General features: G+C 41.6%; 1 pseudogene; it reads left to right on the top strand.

The window, feature by feature from the left end:
• The first annotated feature begins 10,147 nt into the window (after nt 1-10,147).
• LOC139448973 (uncharacterized) lies at nt 10,148-15,829 on the top strand (annotated as a pseudogene).
• The last annotated feature ends 3,600 nt before the right edge of the window (nt 15,830-19,429 follow it).

Below are 19,429 nucleotides of genomic sequence, written 5' to 3'. Positions count from 1 at the left end.
AAACTGCAAACAATCAAATATCTTCACCCCTAAACTCAAAATACCCAAAATAGACACAACACTAGCTAGCCAAATAAATAAACAAACCGACCCAAACATAGCTAAAACTACCACACTAGCATACATACACAAAGATTGGCCAAATTGGTGTCACATTTACACGGACGGATCCTCAGATCCGAACTCCAAACACACGGGTTTCGGAGTCCATACCACACAACCAACTAAAACCACACAATCCTTCCGACTCCCAAATAACCAATCAATATTCACGGCCGAACTAATGGGCATGGCCTCAGCCCTCCACAATCAAGAATCCAAAAACCACCAAAAAATCCTAATACTTACTGACTCCCTAAGTGGACTACAAGCCCTCCAAAACAAAAATACCAAAAACCGACCTAAATTAATAAATCAAATACTTAAAAGCTCCAACGACCTAACTAGGGCAGGCAAACAAATAACCTTCTTGTGGATACCCGCCCACGTAGGAATATACGGTAATGAAAACGCCGATAAAGCAGCTAAACTATCCCTCAAAATCCCAGAAATAAGCTTAAACTTACCCATCTCAAAATCAGAAATTAAAAGTGTAAACAAATAAAAAATCACCATGGAATCAAAACGGAACTAATAAAACGCATCTAAAACCATAATAACCTACCAAATCAAAATCACATAAACAAACAATCATCCACCATACCCAGCTCCCTTAGTTCCAAATCTCAAAATCCCAAATTCTATATTAGCAACCCATAAAGCCCCCTCTTGGGTTGCACAGACCACCCTCGCCCCTTTCGGAAACACAATAAATGGCCTGGCCAGGCCCGTGTGCGAAATACGCATCAGTCGGAAAGCGCACGTTAAATCTCCAAAGTAAGTAAGTAGTTGTGTTGGGATATAAGTGGTACAAAAGTGTTCTCCTGTTTGTAGATTCTCAAGGGTTAGCTACCAAACCCTAGAATATTTTCTCCCCCGATTATTTATACAGACGTGTCATGCAGTTCAATAATTTTAGGTGTATTAAATGATTATGCTATGCAGTGTCTGTGTGGTATTTTGTGATAGACCTAAATACTAGATGAGGAAATGTATGTGGTAAGAATGTGTTCAGCTGTTTGTAGATTCCCGTCGTTTTGCTACAAATCCTGGTGGGTACAGTGAATGAGTGCGTGTTCTGTGGTTTCGGGTTGTTTGCAGTGGGGCAGTTGCCTGTGGTGTGTCTTTTAAGTTGTTTTAGGTGGTTATTTAGGTTAGTGTGTCCTGTTTGGAGTTTTGTAATTAATCTGTCAATTTTTTTAGAGGGGTGTAGGATGTTAGGTTTGGCTAGTGGTTTTCTGAGCACTTTTTTGATTTGGCTATTTGAGTTTTGATATTGATTATGCCATTTTTTGGTTATTTTTGTTTGTTTACACTTTTAATTTCTGATTTTGAGATGGTTTAGGCTTATTTCTTGTATTTTGAGAGATAATTTAGCTGCTTTATCGGCGCTTTCGTTGCCGTAAATTCCTACGTGGACGGGGATCCACAAGAAGGTTATTTGTTTGCCTGCTTTTGTTAGGTCGTTGGAGCTTTTAAGTATTTGGTTTATTAATTTAGGTCGTTTTTTGGTATTTTTGTTTTGGAGGGCTTGTAGACCACTAAGGGAGTCAGTGAGAATTAGGATTTTTTGTTTGTTTTTAGATTGTTGGTTATGCAGGGCTGAGGCCATGCCCATAAGTTCGGCCGTGAATATAGATTGGTTGTTAGGGAGTCGGTAAGATTGTGTGGATATAACTGGTTGTGTGGTATGGACTCCGAAGCCTGTGTGGTTGGAGATCGGGTCTGAAGATCCGTCAGTGTATATGTGACACCAATTTGGCCAATTTTCGTGTATGTATGCAAGTGTGGTGGTTTTAGCTATGTTTGGGTCGGTTTGTTTATTTATTTGGTTAGCTAGCGTTGTGTCTATTTGGGGTATTTTGAGTTTAGGGGTGAAGATATTTGATTGTTTGCAGTTTTGTTTAAGATTTTTAGTTTGGTGTTCATTTAGGTAGTTAGTTATTCTTTGGGATATTGGGGTGAGTAAGGGGTGTTTGCGAGCTAGAGCTTGGTTTCTTGGGCTAATGTTTTGGTTAATTAGGTTTTGGATGAGAGGGTTTGTTTGGGACGCGGCCCAGAAATTAAGGCTTAGATGTTCCCTGCGTAGATTTAGTGGCATTTCTCCTGTAAGGGCCTGAAGTGAGGTGTAGGAGGTGCCATGTTGGGTGCGTGTAATTAGTTTGGGAGCCTGATATTTTATTGAGTCAAGTTTTTTTAGAAAGAGAGTTGTTTAGGGTATTGTATATGGCACAGCCGTAGTCTAGTTTTGATCTAATTAGTGTTGTATATAGTGAGAGGAGGGTATCTTTGGAGGCTCCCCAGTTAGAGCCGGTGAGACATCTTAATGTGTTAAGGTCTTTGCTGCATCTAGTTTTTAGGTTTTGGACGTGAGCCTCCCAGGTGAGGTGTTGATCGAAAATGAGTCCTAAGAATTTGGTTTGTTTTTGGAATTTGATTGTTTGGTTGTTTAGCTGGAGGATTGGGAAGGCAGGTTTCATGTTTTTATGTTTGAATACTACTCCTGTTGTTTTATCTGAGTTAAGGGAGAAGCCCCATTTGTCTGCCCATTGTTGTATTTTATTAAGAGATTTTTGGATTAAGTTAACTGCCATTTTAATACTTTTAGTGCGGATCCATAGGGCTCCGTCATCCGCGAATTTTGAAGGGTTTAGTTTAGGGGATAAGCCCTCGAATAGATCATTTATCATTATATTGAAGAGGGTTGGGCTGAGGATGCTGCCCTGGGGAGTGCCATTTTCTAGGGGACACTGGTCCGATAGTGTATGGTCTATACCCACGGTAATTTTGCGATTGTTTAGGAAATCTTGGATGAAGTTTATTATTTGACCTTTTAGTCCTATTTTGTTTAGTTTTTGTATTAGCCCGTGGTGCCATACCATATCGAAAGCTTTAGAGAAGTCGAGGAATATGCCTATAGTGTATTGCTTGTTTAGCTGTCCTGTTTTTATATCCTGTTCTAGTCGGGCAAGGTTATCGAGAGTTGATCGGCCAGGAGTGAAGCCGCTTTGGTCAGGATTTATGATGTTGTTTTGGTCTAGGTAGTGCTGTAGCCTATTTTTAGTCATAAGTTCCATTATTTTGCAGAGATTTGAGGTTAGGGAGATGGGCCTATAAGAGTTTGCCTGATCTGCTGGTTTATTTGGTTTAGGTATTGGGATTACTAGAGCTTTCTTCCATGAGGATGGGACCTGTCCGTTTAGGCAGACTAGGTTGTATAGTTTAAGTAGAGTTTGGAGTAGTTTGGTAGGTAAGTGTTTGATTATTTGGTAAGAGGTGAGGTCTAGGCCAGGGGCTGTTCCTTTTTTTCTATTGTTTAGTACGTGATTTAGTTCTTCTATGGTGTAAGGTTGATTTATTTCTAGGTTGTCTTGTCTGTTTTCTTTGGAGAATTTGGTTTCTTTATTTAGTTTATCTTGGAATTTCTTACTGAAGTTACTGTTGCTACTAACTTTAGAGAAGTGTTTGGCTAGGTTGTTGGCCTTATGGGTGGGGTTAGTTGAGTTGTTTATATTGGGGCTTTTTTTGTGCCGTTTGATGCCTCGGATGGCGTGAATTTTGCGCCACACCTTCCTAGCGTCGGTGTGGTGGTTTAGCTCCTCACAGAATTTTTTCCAGTTTTTGGTTTTAGCAGTTTTAACTAGGTATTGCACTTGGTGGTTAAGTTCATGAGCTGTTTGAGATGAGAGGGGTCTCGTTTAGCTCTGTTGAAAGCTGATTTGCGTTTTAGTCTAGTTACCTCTATTTCCTCATTCCACCAAGGGACAGTGGGTTTTCCTGGGTTGGATGATTTGAAGGGGATTGCGGATTTGGCTGCGTTGATTATGAAGTTAGTTAGGTTTTGACAGAATGTTTCGGGGTCTGTTATTTCTAAATCGTTTAGATTAGCTTCGTTGCATAATTCTTGGAATTGATCCCAGTTGGCGTTTTTGTACTGAAATTTAGGTTCCTGTTTAGGGGTTTGATTTGGTATTTTTATATTTCCTAGGGTTATATTTATGGGAAAGCGGTCGCTGCCTAGAGGTACTGGGTGGACGTCCCACATCAGACTTTGTGCTAAGTCTGGCGTACATATTGTTAAGTCGATAGCCGACATGGTGTGGTGGGTTTTGTCGTATCTAGTTGGTTGGTTATTGTGTAATAGTATTAGGTCATTTTTTTCGATCCACTCTGATATTAGTTGTCCATGGTTGTCTAGTTTATCTGCAATGCCCCAGGTAGGATGATGGGCATTGAAGTCTCCTAGGAAGATGGTTGATTTATTTCCTAATTGGTAAAGAATATCTAGGTATGTATCTTTAATTGGTTTTAGTGTTGAGTGATAGATGTTAATGATTTTTATTTTTTGGTTATTGATGGTGACTTGGATTCCATTAGCTTCTAGATTAGGAGTGTTTACTTTAACTTCCTCGTAGTTAATATCCTCTCTAACGTAGATGATTAGACCTCCTCCTGTTCTGCCTGGCATGGTTTTGGACCTGTCGGTTCTCACTGCGTTATAATTTGGTAGGTTGAATTTAGTTTTATGTGAGAATTTGGTTTCTTGAATACAAGCTACATGGGGACCTTTATCTATTTTGAATTTAGCTTTGAGTTCAGAACCATGGCCGGCTAGGCCATTGGCATTCCATTGAAAAATGTTTAGGCCTTCCATTGGGAAACTGGGTGGATTTATGTTTGGTTTAGGCTTGGTTTAGGTATTTACTTTAGTAGGTTATTAAGGTTGCTGCTGAAACGGTCGAAAGAGGTGGTGACGAGTTTTAGTTTATGTGCTACACCAAAGAAGGCTTTGGAGCTGGCTTCTGGGTTAGACTGCTTTAACACGTAAGCTAGTAGGAGGACTAAGTTGTTTAGATTTTTGCTTGCTACGTTTTGGGTGAGTTTTTTTCTATAGCTTTTGGTTTTTGGGGCTGACAAGGTAAGATCGTTTATTTCCTCTGAGGATGTGTACTCGTCCTCTTCGGTTAAGTTGTCTTTCGTTTGGTCAATCTGTTCGGTGGTGGGTTGCATGCTGGGTTTGGGTGCGAGAGTCTGAGTGGTTTCTGTAGTTTCCCTGTTGACTGGGTGTTCGGGGGTTGCCTGTAGGTTTGGGAGTGTTGTTGCCCTTGTGGCTGTGATGGCTTGTGTTGGTGCTGGTTTTGTGGTGGTCGTTGTGCGTTGGGTTTTGCTTGCGGGTGTAGATGTGATAATTGTAGGGTGAGAGGCGGGGAGGGTGAGAGTGTGAGTTTGTGGGATGTGTGGGGTGTTTGTTTCATTTGCGATGTATGCGTCTCGCTGATTTTGGTGCCATACGGAGACTGGGTATACTGTTTTGCGTGCGTGAGTGTTGTTGTTTGGGGGTGGTGTTGGTAGTAGTGGTTTGTATGCTTGCGGTGTGGGTTTTTTGGTTTGGATTTTGGCCGTGTTTATGTCTATATGTCTGTTGGCCTGTTGGGTGAGTGATAGTCTGTGGGGGCATTGGTTCGAGAGTGATGTGTGTTTTATGGATTTGCAGTGGATGCACCAGGGTGTGCATATGCCTGGGCAGTCCGTTTGAGCACAGTTTTTGCATTTAGTTTTTTTGAAAGTACATTGGTTAGCGGTGTAATAACAACCTACCTAAATACATTCTTAAATAATGTCACAAACATCCACGGTCACAGCCAATCAACCGCTGACACCTTGCATGTTGTGATCTTTAGTTAAGTAACGTAATGAAGGCCTGATTTGTATTCATACGGCGGTCAGTGGTTGCAAACCTAACACCTAATTAGAACAGGACTAATTAGTCGCATTTAAACCCCAAATAAAATATTAAAACCAAAACTACCTAATCTAACAACCACCCAACACACACAGCTCCCTTAGTTCGTCCTCCACCCACTCTTGGCATTCATTCCAAATCTCAAAATTTCAAAATTACTATATGAGCAACCCCTCAAGCCCCCCTCCTGGGTTGCACAAACTCACTTTTCCCCTTTTCGGAAACACATTAAATGTCCTGGCCGGGCCCGTGTGCGAGATACGCTTGCAGTCGGAAAGCGCACGTTTAATCTCTAATATAAGTAAGTAATTTGCAGACTACACTCTACATCCACATGTCACATGCGCTGCACGCAATATACTCAAGCGTGTCGAGCTGCGTGCGAGTTAACAGGTTTAGAACTGACTGGTTTACTGTTAACTGTGATGTCAAACAGGGCTGTCTGTTGACGCCTTTACTGTTTAATCTGTGCATTAACGATCTTGCGCTGAAATTGAAGGGACTGGGTAAAGGAGTTAGGGTGGAGGATGATATCATTTGTGTTTTATTACATGCTGATGACCTAGTACTTTTAGCGGAAAATGAAGATGACCTCCAACATCTGGTGTGGTAAAAACGATATGACCGTGAACTCTGAAAAGTCTAACATAATAAACTTCCGCAACCCGTCTGTGCATAAAACCAATTGCACGTTTTCTGGTGGAGATGTTTCGTTCGATGTTGGGGAAATGTACAACTATTGGGGTTTTGTACTTCACGAAAACCTAGAGTCCGTTGCCAAATCAGCCAGCAGAGAAGTAGGACTTGTCATTTCTAAATCCAAAAGCGATGGGTGGGTTGCCTTACAATGCCATTACCAAATTGTATGTAACAGTCAGCCTGCCTGTATTCACATATGGAGCGTCAATCTCGGGTGTTAAAGTGGTCAGTGGAGGTGACTCGTTAACATGGACGAGACTAGGCTGAATAGACTTTGTATGGGGTGAGAACTACAACTAGAACAGTTCACTAGAACATGGGAATAGTAATCCCAATACCTAAACCAAATAAACCAGCAGATCAGGCTAACTCTTATAGGCCCATCTCCCTAACCTCAAATCTCTGCAAAATAATGGAACTTATGACTAAAAATAGACTTCAGCACTACCTAGACCAAAACAACATCATAAACCCCGACCAAAGCAGCTTCACTCCTGGCCGATTAACTCATACCGTGAGTCTCGTAGAAAAGTCAGTGTTTTGAGTGTGTGTATTCTTTGATTAGAATGCTTCTCACCGACCTTAGCGTGTAGGGGTATGATGTCCTGGGCAGGAATTCGAAATGACAGTGTTTTGACTACTCTTCTTTCATTAATCAACGTGTTTGGCATACCTAATTAACCTTTACTAATTCATGTTAAACCAACACAGTATGTTTTCAGTAAGTGGATATTCGCGAATGTCATAGGACTGACACGACACGTGTTAATAACTGTCAAAGCGCTTCTAAATTTACAACACATACTTTACATCTATAGACTAATTATGATATCATATCTACCTATATAACACTTTAGTGTCTCATATTGCAGTAGCAAACAAGGTGCTCAAAAGTGAAGCCCTTTTCCCTCTACATTCTCAACATAGTCTCTATCAGAAGTGTTTTGCTTGTGTTGGGTCCGACTTGGCCCGTACTGTCAAAATCAACTTAAACCTCACAGATGTATCATCAAATGGATCCACATCTTTCGATTAGTATTATATCTACCTAAATACCACTTTATACTGTCTCAGATCGCTGTACTTAAAGAAAACAAAGGGCTTCAAGTGAAGCCCTTTTCCCTCTACATTCTCAACATAGTCTCTATCAGAAGTGTTTTGCTTGTGTTGGGTCCGACTTGGCCCGGGCCGTCAAAATCAACTTTAAACACACAGATGTATCTACAAATGAGTTTACATCTATAGATTAGTGTTATATCTACCTATTTACCGCTTTATAATGTCACGGTACATCGTATTTAAAGAAAACAAAGTGCTCAAAGTGAGGCATTTTTACTATATTTTATTTAGAAAATCCAAGTCAGAAGTGTTCGGTCCGACTTGGCCCGGGCTGTCAAAATCAACTTGAACCTCACAGATGTATCATCAAATGGATTCACATCTATAGATAAGTATTATATCTACCGAAATACCACTTTATAATGTCACAGTACGTCGTATTTAAAGAAAACAAGGTGCTCAAAGTGAAGCCCCTTTCCCTCTACATTCTCAACATAGTCTCTATCAAAAGTGTTTGTCTTGTGTTGGGTCCGACATGGCCCGGGATGTCACAATCAACTTTAAACAGACAGATGCATCAGCAAATGTATTAACATCTATAGATTAGTATTATATCTACATATATACCACTTTATAATGTCACAGTACATCGTACTTAAAGAAAACTGATCCGTTAAAATCAAACACTTTTACTGTATTTTCTTAAGAAAATCTCTGTCAGAAGTGTTGGGTCCGACTTGGCCCGGGCTGTCAAAATCAATTTTAAACACACAAATGTTTCATCAAATATGTTTACATCTATAGACTAGCATTATACCTACCTATATACCACTTTATAGTGTCTCAAGTCGCTGTATTTAAAGAAAACATGGTTTTTAAAGTGAAGCCATTTTCCCTCTACATTCTCGACATAGTCTCTATCAAAAGTGTTTGGCTTGTGTTGGGTCCGACTTGGCCCGGGCCGTCAAAATCAACTTTAAACTCACGGATGTATCATCAAATGTGTTTATATATATACCTTGTTTTCTTTAAATACGATGTACTGTGACGGGAACATAAAAATTATAATGATAATGATGATGATAGTTGTTTTTGATGAGGATCATCACCATATTTTAACGTCCATGGTGTGATTAACAAGGAGGCCTTTCATGATTGAATTTAATCGTGCACTATTGCACATATTTATTTACCTGAAAATCCTCTTGTGAAGAATGTCAAGACTGAAAACAAGTCATTCAATGTATTTTCCTAAACGACCCATTGATGCAGTACTGAATATCAATGTTAATGTTTATTTTGTTGATGGTGCTGGACGGTACAGAAATGAGTGTCAATCAAGCGAAATGCCATTTTATTAGACCCATGTTGTTGTTACAGACCCAGGGATTGACTAGGTTCATTACATGTCATGGTGCCGGGACATGTGGTGGCAATACATTCTCTAATTAACACCTGTCACAAAGAGACGGGCAATTTGGGTTTGTCCTCAGGGAATGTGTTATGCAATTTGTGTATTCACGAAATAACATTCAACAAATTATGTACATGGTCCTGTGATGTAGGATTGATGCATTTGTACTTCTTATAAATAAATGAATTGCATTTTTTTCTTAACCGTGTGCGAAATACTCAACTGGGATATGATGACATGCATCAACCAAGTCAGCGAGCCTGAACACCCGATCCCGTTACTCGCCTCTTACGGCACATTAAGTTGTCCACGATAAGTTGGTTGGTTTGTTTGTTGTTTAAAGCCGAACTCAGCAATATTCCAGCTATTTGACGGCGGTCTGTAAATAGTCGAGACTGGACCAGACAATCCTGTGATTAATATCATGATCATCGATCCACACAATTGGGATCGATAACATGCATCAAACCAAGTCAGCGAGCCTGACCACCCGATCCCGTTAGTCGCCTTTTACGACAAGCACAGTCACCTTGTAGGTCAAGCATGGGTTGCTGAAGGCCTATTCTACCCCGGAATCTTCACAGGTCTGTCCACATTAGGGGATCATGTGGCTTAAGTACTGCTGGTGTGACCATGAATTGTACATCACTCACAAAGTACTCGGAACAAATTTGAGTGAGTGAATGTTGTTTAGTGCCGCAGCAATATTCGGTTATTTCAAGGCGGCCTTGAATATTACGAGTATGGACCAGGCAAACCAGTTACTTAAAGCATCCCCGTGAAGATCCGGGGAAGAGTAGGTCTTCCAAAGCTTGCAGTAAAAGGCGGCAATGATTGTCGTAAGAGGCGACTAACGGGATTGGGTGGCCAGACCTACTGACTTGAATGATGCATGTCATTGTATCGCAATTGCGTGGATCGATTGGTTGACTGGTCCAGACTCGATTATATACAGACCGCCGTCATATACATGTAAGTATTTAAAATGTTATTTAAACATAAAACGTCAAGGTCAGTCTCGATTATCCACCGAAATAGATTTCAATGAGCGTAAATGACATAATTATAACAGCGGTGGCAATTAAAAGAAAGACTGTCGATAGGTATATGAGTCTATGACTTACTGTTTCCGAATGAGAACGAGATCAGGTATAGTTGCCATATGATTATGGTTTGTGTTGTACGTTGAAATAATCATTTTGTTCAACTTTAAATTCCTTCTCAAATTGAGAAAAGTTCACAATTCATGTTCAGCCGTTGCACTTAGCAAATTACAGCAGTCGTTCTGCACTCAATTAACCCCCTATGGAGGTGGCGGCTGTCATTTAGGAGATAAACATACTGTGTTTTCAATGTAGAGCTAGGTTACCTGTAGATTTAACCCCGCTAAATTGAATTTGGAACCGAACGCGCAGCGTGAGGTTTCAAATGTTAAATTTAGCGCGGTTATCGATCTGAATTACGGAATCACCGAACAAAATATGGTTCTGTATATACTCAAGCAGTTTGTTTACTCCGTAATACTTCACTCGAACATATGGCAGGCAGCATATAAGCACGGCAACTTGGTAAGCTACCATGAGGTGGCCATCCCAAGGCTTTTGCTCTACATCTCATGTCACTATTATGACGTCAAACCTCTCATTGTGACGCAAAACATATGACGTCACAGTCGTATATAGAAAAGCGCCAAAATTTCAAGCCCTCTGTTGTCTCCAAAGCGTAAATACATTCCCTTTGTTGATTTCTGTCGTGTTTTTCTGCACGAAATGTATTGCCACACATCCTTTGGATATTGTAGTAACGGCATCTGTGCATTTTGTAACCTGTAATTGTAGATATAGTTATTTAAATATGCCTACCGACACTGACTGAAAATAGTACTATTCTATGAATATTAGCCTCCGCGGTGATGCGGCCGTCAAACCAGCTGTTTCAATCAGAGGGGGGTTATTGTGATTTAATAGCCTCTGATTGACCAATCAGAATCGAGTAAATTCCAAATTCATGGTAGAATTGTCGATAACAAGGTCCTCTGCTTATTTGACACTGTTTTGCAGAATCCATCAGATGAACTATGCGGATAGAATGCTAACATTTCCCTGGCACATGCGAATAATACATTGCCGTATGAAACCTTGGAATATGCCTTTCGTAAAGAGTGCAGTTTAAGTGTTGTTGCTGATTCTGTATGCAAAAGTAATGACAGTTCAAGGGAATGGACACACGGTTATCTCAGGACAACTCGTGTCCGGTGTTTTCAAAGAGACTCGCGTCCCCAGCTTCACGTTGTGTCAGTCTCTGTGCTGGTACTCTACTCCATGCAGGGCCTACACCTGGGCTACAGGGACAGGCTTGTGTCAGCTCAGCAGAGACACCAGGAACACCTCGCCTGCCTCCTTCTCTGTCAGCCGGCATCATGTATACTCCGACACCATGGCTCCTCTTGGAATGGTATGTGGCTTTATTATTTTTTATCATATTTATTATCAAGTTTTGTCCAATTAATTTTTATCATCACTTGTTTGTGTCTCAAAACATTGTTTATTTAAGCCTTTTTAGCGTAACAGATCATCTTTTGTGCTGGAATGGTACTGATTAAGATAAAAATTAGTATCCATAGTATAAAGCGTTGAAATATCGGAATAAGATTGCATTAAGCGTCAGACATTGAGTACACAAGTACGCACGAATGAGAGAGTATTTTAAGAATTCGTCGCTTGATTTTGTGAAAACACAAAATGCCAACGAGCGAAAAAATTCAGCCCAAATCTTTTGTTAAAACGTGTGAAAGGGAACGCTTTAAGGTAATGTTGACCATAGTATGGGACTTGGAAGGCACAAGGGTGAGTCACTTTGAATCATATTTAGGCGAGTGAAAGTCGTTTGGTTGGAAATTCCTTGCCAATATTAATGAGATGCCAGAATTAATCCACTTCATCCTGCTCCTTCCACAAGCTTTGAAGCTTCGGCTCCGATGTTTGAAAGTGGATGAGAAGGTACAGCACCGAAAACAAAATTAATACATTTTTAAAAAAAATGCTTTTATAAACATGTGTTTGATATAAACTGCACAGACTATATTTAACTGTAATTGTATTTAACACATTTGACAACTCTCAACATCGCTAGGTATATTTAATGACATTGCTTTTAGAGATGATAGATCACTGACAGGAGCTTATGCAAACTCAATGACCACAGCAATCCCCTTGCTAGGCTGACGTCACAGGGCGTTGCTACATCCAGTGTATCTTGCCAAATGAATCACAAATTACTTCATAAGGTATTCAGGCTGGTGCTGAACTCTGTGGTGTTGACATGACTCCTAAAATCAGCTCTACTGGACATTCTAAAATACTGCAAATATGTTTGATCCGCCAAAAAGGTTGCATTATAATTGAAATATGAATATTGGATGCACCAGATCAATTCTACTTGGAGAACTGGTATAGGCGTATTGGCGTCTTCTGATGCTTGCCGTTCTGTGTCGAGCTTTTATTTACTGATTTATGAGAACGTATTTTAGAACTAATTGATGGAGGCTTTCCGGACAGTGAAACATGAATACTTACGCACGACAATATGATAGTTCGATTTTTATTTACTAAAATTGTACTCAAAGACAATCGATGTTGAGGGTGAGCCTCGGTTGGACAGATTTAGTTTCTTTCTTTCGTCAATGTATTCACAATGCCCTTTGATATTTAATGATAATTCATGTTTTGTTGTCAGAATTTTGACCACCCCTGTAGGGGACGACCATGTTCTTTAGATGGGACGTGTGTTCCAACGAAGGCAGTCACGGGATACCTGTGTCTGCATGGGGGTAAGCAATGGTGCATTAGCAGCCAAACCTATTTTTACACAAATCGGACGTACGTTATTGTTTGTTTGATACCTCTAATTTGAACACAATGTGTAATTGTATAATTTTGAGGTATTATGTCAACGACAATATACTTCCAACATGAGAGGTTACGTTAGCTTAACTAGACAAAAGAACAACCTCATAATATAGTACTTCCCAGGTTAGTGGGGGCGGTCGGGTAGCCTAGTGGTTGAAGCGTTCGCCCGTCACGCAGAAGACCAGGGTTCGATTCCCGACATGGGTACAATGTGTGAAGCCCATGCTATTTATTGTGTTCTCCGCAGTGATATTGCTGGAATATTACTAAAAGCGGCGTTAAGCCATACTCACTCCACTCACTCCACTCACTCCCAGGTTAGTGAATATGCAAAGGTTGCTTTGGCGTGTGTACATATATCTTAGAGACAGATTATATGATTTTAGTGTGTTTTACAGTTACTGAACGTTAGCCATGATATATTTGTTACCTTACACACATGGAAAGAGACGCTAACCCTTCTCTGCGCAATGTTTTTTGAATATTGTGAAACACACTTTCCGTTTGTTTGGAACTGGCCGTGGAACAAATGGTATAAGTTATATATGCTTAGATGACTCCCCATAAGGCATACGCCATTCGTTTGAACATAAACGTTTGCCACATTCAAGGTCAAATTGTTTAACAAGCAAAATCTATAGTACCCACACCATTGGAAAGATAACAATTTGGATTTTTTTCTTTTTGTGCACATCAAGAAGTGACAGATGTACCATCCACTGGCCAGTCTACATCACAGCTCACTGGTGCATCTACGGCTGCGTCTGCGTCTGCGTCTGCGTCCACTACACTAACTACTGTAGGATCCACATCTTTGACAACCGATCTGCTGACTACATCAATTAACACAGTGACAGGTTCCACAACTACTGAACGAGCTACTGCTGCAGGGCCTACCACTGTGACGACTACCACTGCAGCACTTACTACTGTGACAACTACCACTGCAGAACCTACTACTGTGACGACTACCACTGCAGCACCTACTACGATGACGACTGCCACTGCAACACCTACTACTGTGACGACTACCACTGCAGCACTTACTACTGTGACAACTACCACTGCAGAACCTACTACTGTGACGACTACCACTGCAGCACCTACTACAGTGACGACTGCCACTGCAACACCTACTACTGTGACGACTACCACTGCAGCACCTACTACTGTGACGACTACCACTGCAGCACCTACTACTGTGACGACTACCACTGCTGCATCTACTACTGTGACGACTACCACTGCAGCACTTACTACGGTGACGACTGCCACTGCAACACCTACTACTGTGACGACTACCACTGCAGCACCTACTACTGTGACAACTACCACTGCAGCACCTACTACTGTGACGACTACCACTGCAGCACCTACTACTGTGGCAACTACCACTGCAGCACCTACTACTGTGGCAACTACCACTGCAGCACCTACTACTGTGACCACTGCTAATAAACGAACTAACACTGCATCACCTACTACTGTGACGACTACCAGTGCAAAACCTACTACTGTAACAACTACTACTCCCTCACCTACTACTGTGACGACTACCACTGCTGCACCTACTACTGTGACAACAACTACAGCAGAACCATCTCAATTAACCAGTACAACCAGCAACTACTACTGTGGCCATTACAACTATGCAAGTCAACACAGAGCAACCTACTGGGACTTCATCACGTAAGCAATGATCATACACACGCCACACATACAAGCAGACAGACAGACAGACAGGCAAATACATACACACATGCCACACACACACACGTCACACACAAAGACACACCATACACATACACACACAGATAAGCCACATACACACACACACACACACACACACATACACATAAACCACATACACGCCACAAACACACACACACGCCACACACATACACACACAATTGCAAGCCACACACACGCCACACATACAAGGCACATACATACGCACACACACACGTCACACACAAAGACACACCATACACATACACACACAGGCCACACACACACGCCACATACACACACACACACACACATGCGACTAACACACAGACACGCGCGCGCTACACACACGCCACACACACACATATGTGGTTATCCTCTTAAGTCATGTGGACAAGGCGGCCAACCTCGGATGATTAAGTCCATACGTCTCATCAGGGGATTTAGGAAGTTTTTGGACACGACATTGATGCCCAACGTTGGGTTGAGCACGTTCATATCAAATTTGACCAAAATTAGTCTCAGTACCCAACTATGCGGACATCTATTGAAGGACCGTATGTAGCAGGGCATGGAGTCATCCCGCACATGACATCCCTACCATGTTAGAAGGCTGGTACAAATGCAAGCATAACCATACCACACAACTGCTATTGTTAGGGCAGGTCTTTCAACACCAGCGACCATTTGCAGTTTAAGGTATAAGCTAAGAATTGACTTGGTGCTTGCACGGGGTGCGGTGACCCAGTCGCTAGTTATCCTTAAACCCAGAAACCGATGGTCGAGGGTTCTAGTCAGCACCAGCGCTTGCCTACCACATCAAGTTCACATACGGTAATAAGCTGCGCTCAACCAAACGCATATTCTCACTCATTCTGTCTGATTTCAATGTAACATTCATTATACATGCTACTTAAAAATTCTTACATTGTAGAAATCTATATACTTTAGAGAGAATATATTCATAGATGATGCACTGTTCCAGATGCCTGTGTGTCGGACGACTGTGCTGGTCGCATCGGTGACTTTCCATCATGCGCAGGTTGCGATAGGTACGTTGTGTGCTCGATTAACGGGGTCTTTCCAAAGAGCTGTGCTGCAGCAACTGAATGGGATGATGACCTCAAGTTGTGTGATCTGCCACCATCGCCAACGTGCAGCTATACTCTACTGCTTTAACATACTTCCCAGCATGTTGGTTTACGATGTCCATGCCATTGTTGGTACACATCAACCTGACATAGAAAGTGCGCAGGTGTTTGATTCTCACTTGCCACAAGAAGCATCACTGAACAGTTTCATCAGTTTCCTCGAGTTTGATTTGAGGAGGTCAGTTTTGTTTGACAAAGTGATCAATTTGCTTAATACCTGATTGATGGGACTAAACACTTTAGTTATAACCTATACCTGTTGTTTAATACGTGAGCACATGTATCTTGTCAGTATGTCACCTGTTGTGCCACACGTTATGTACCAATGTTTTGTCACCTGTTGTGTTGTGCCTGAGTACCATTACCTTGTCACCTGTTGTGTTGTACCTGATCACCATTACCTTATCACCTGTTGTGTCGTACCTGATCACCATTACCCTGTCACCTGTTGTGTAGTACCTGATCACCATTACCTTGTCACCTGCTGTGTAGTACCTGATCACCATTACCTTGTCACCTGTTGTGTAGTACCTGATCACCATTACCTTGTCACCTGTTGTGTTGTGCCTGATCACCATTACCTTGTCACCTGCTGTGTAGTACCTGATCACCATTACCTTGTCACCTGCTGTGTTGTACCTGATCACCATTACCTTGTCACCTGCTGTGTTGTACCTGATCACCATTACCTTGTCACCTGCTGTGTAGTACCTGAGTACCATTACCTTGTCACCTGCTGTGTTGTGCCTGAGTACCATTACCTTGTCACCTGCTGTGTTGTGCCTGAGTACCATTACCTTGTCACCCGCCAGGTTGTACCTAAGTACCATTACCTTCCCACTTGTTGTCTTGTGCCTGAGTATCATTACCTTGTCACCCGCCAGGTTGTACCTGGTCACCATTACCTTGTCACCTGTTGTGTAGTACCTGATCACCAGTGCCTTATCACCTGTTGTGTAGTACCTGATTACCATTACCTTGTCACCTGTTGTGGTGTACCTAAGCACCATGGCCAAGTCACCTCTTGTATTGTTCCTGAGCTCCATAACCTTATCACCTGTTGTGTTGTACCTGAACGCCAGTGCCTTGTCACCTGTTGTGTTGTACCCGAACGACAGTGCCTTGTCACCTGTTGTGTTGTACCTGAACGCCATTGCCTTGTCACCTATTGTGTAATACCTGCGCACATTACCTTGTCACCTGTTGTGTTGTACCTGAGCACATTACCTTGTCACCTGCTGTGTAATACCCGAGCACCATTGCCTTGTCACCTGTAGCTTTATACCCGAACACAATTGCCTTGTCACCTGTTGTATAATACATGAGCATGATTGTCATTTGGATGTTAAGAGTTAAAACTGGAGGACATTAACTTAAACCCGTGCAAGGTATACTAAAAACCGTATATTCATCTAGCAACTACATACAATGTCAAGCTACACCTATGGCTTCGAAAAAGATAACATAATTAAACACAATGTTGACCCGCATCATCATTATTGTTTGATGCCCTGCACTGATACAGAAGATGACATACTAGTATCTTGTGGCTCATTTTGAAGTGGAAGGTCGAATATATTCATGTAGGTAGTTCACAGGTGGATTCATTCACACCTGTCAATACAATGTCAACATGTCTCTGCGTCATGGAAGGTAGATATCCGTGTCAGTTAATCCCCTGATTTTCCACAGAAGCATAATGTGAGTGAAATATGATGATGATGTGACTATGGTTTCAGAGGGTATTTGGATTCTGAAGATGGGACTGTTTTCCACAGTAAAGAACAATGAAATTGTAACCCGAGTCAACATAGCTGTATTTCAACCGTGGCTAATAAACATATGCTCATATATGTGATTGCTTTCTTACACACCGTAATGATATTGTATTTGCTCATCAATATTTCTGTATAGTGTGATACCGAACCATAATAATTTTATTCTCAAACAGCCTAAGTCATGTTAAATGCACTATCAAAATTGACACAAAGTACATAACCAGTAAAAAGAGAGACATCTTCCCGAGGCAAGAGAGTTAACTGACTATAAAAGCCCAGTTTCCACCCTTGCCGGACTTGGCTGGAATTACTGGGCTCGATCGTAGCCAGTGGCTATTACCAGTTATGTCCCCTCTAAGCCTCTCCTATGGATCAATGAGATTCCACCTCTCGTATCACTTACGTTTGTTTCATACAAAATGTTGGCGCCCAGTCAGGACGATCTGATCGATAATCAAGGTCTATATTGTTTTAAAACGGGTCTTACATCGCGAAATGCATCAAATCACTTGAGCACCTTGATTAAAAACATGAAAAGATTTGGAAAATCTGATTGACCATTGACATCCGCCCACTTCCCACTGACATCATGCCACTGACTACTGTCTACTGACCATTGACATTATGTCACTGACTACTGTCTACTGACCATTGACATTATGTCACTGACTACTGTCTACTGACCATTGACATTATGTCACTGACTACTGACTACTGTCTACTGACCATTGACATTATGTCACTGACTACTGTCTACTGACCATTGACATTATGTCACTGACTACTGTCTACTGACCATTGACATTATGTCACTGACTACTGTCTACTGACCATTGACATTATGTCACTGACTACTGTCTACTGACCATTGACATTATGTCACTGACTACTGTCTACTGACCATTGACATCATGCCACTGACTACTGTCTACTGACCATTGACATTATGTCACTGACTACTGTCTACTGACCATTGACATTATGGCACTGACTACTGTCTACTGACCATTGACATTATGTCACTGACTACTGTCTACTGACCATTGACATTATGTCACTGACTACTGTCTACTGACCATTGACATTATGTCACTGACTACTGTCTACTGACCATTGACATCATGCCACTGACTACTGTCTACTGACCATTGACATTATGTCACTGACTACTGTCTACTGACCATTGACATTATGTCACTGACTACTGTCTATTGACCATTGACATTATGCCACTGACTACTGTCTACTGACCATTGACATCCACCCACTTCCTGCTACCATAGGACTCTAGGCAAAAGTAACGATACAGCAGTTTTGAAAATAATGTTACAGTTTAAAAACATTTGACATGTAATTCAAAATTAGAGATTGGCCATGCACAGGGCATGACATGCCCAGCCGATTGATAGAATCGGGCCCATTCTACCGCTCGTCTAGGTGAAGTAAGGGTCGAAGTGGTGTGTTGGGCAAAAGGAACACTTGTTCCTGGCCCCAGTGTCCCCTCCGACACAGGTACGCAACCAACGGCGTACAGGTTGCCCAATTTAGTCGCCTCATACGACCAGCAATGGGATGCTGTGGACATATTCTATCCCGAGTCCACATGGGGGAAGAGATATTAGCGTTACCCAGGACTCTTCACGAGTGCCTGACCGGAAGTAAAGCGGCATCGGTTTTCAACAATCACACATCTCCATCTGGTTCATATACTATCAATTCACAGTGGTTTGATAGCGGAACACAACATAAACTGAAGTGTCCAACTGTTGGCTCAATTATGGCATTATTTTTTATTACAATCAAAAGATTGAACAGAATTGGCGTGTCACGTTAAATTACAAAACTAAATG

The sequence above is a fragment of the Haliotis cracherodii genome, unplaced genomic scaffold (genome assembly GCF_022045235.1).
Source record: "Haliotis cracherodii isolate W230 unplaced genomic scaffold, xgHalCrac1.p SCAF_7, whole genome shotgun sequence".
NCBI classification, from domain to species: domain Eukaryota; kingdom Metazoa; phylum Mollusca; class Gastropoda; order Lepetellida; family Haliotidae; genus Haliotis; species Haliotis cracherodii.
Note: the sequence above shows the minus strand (reverse complement) of the source record. Positions and strands in the feature narration are given on the sequence as shown.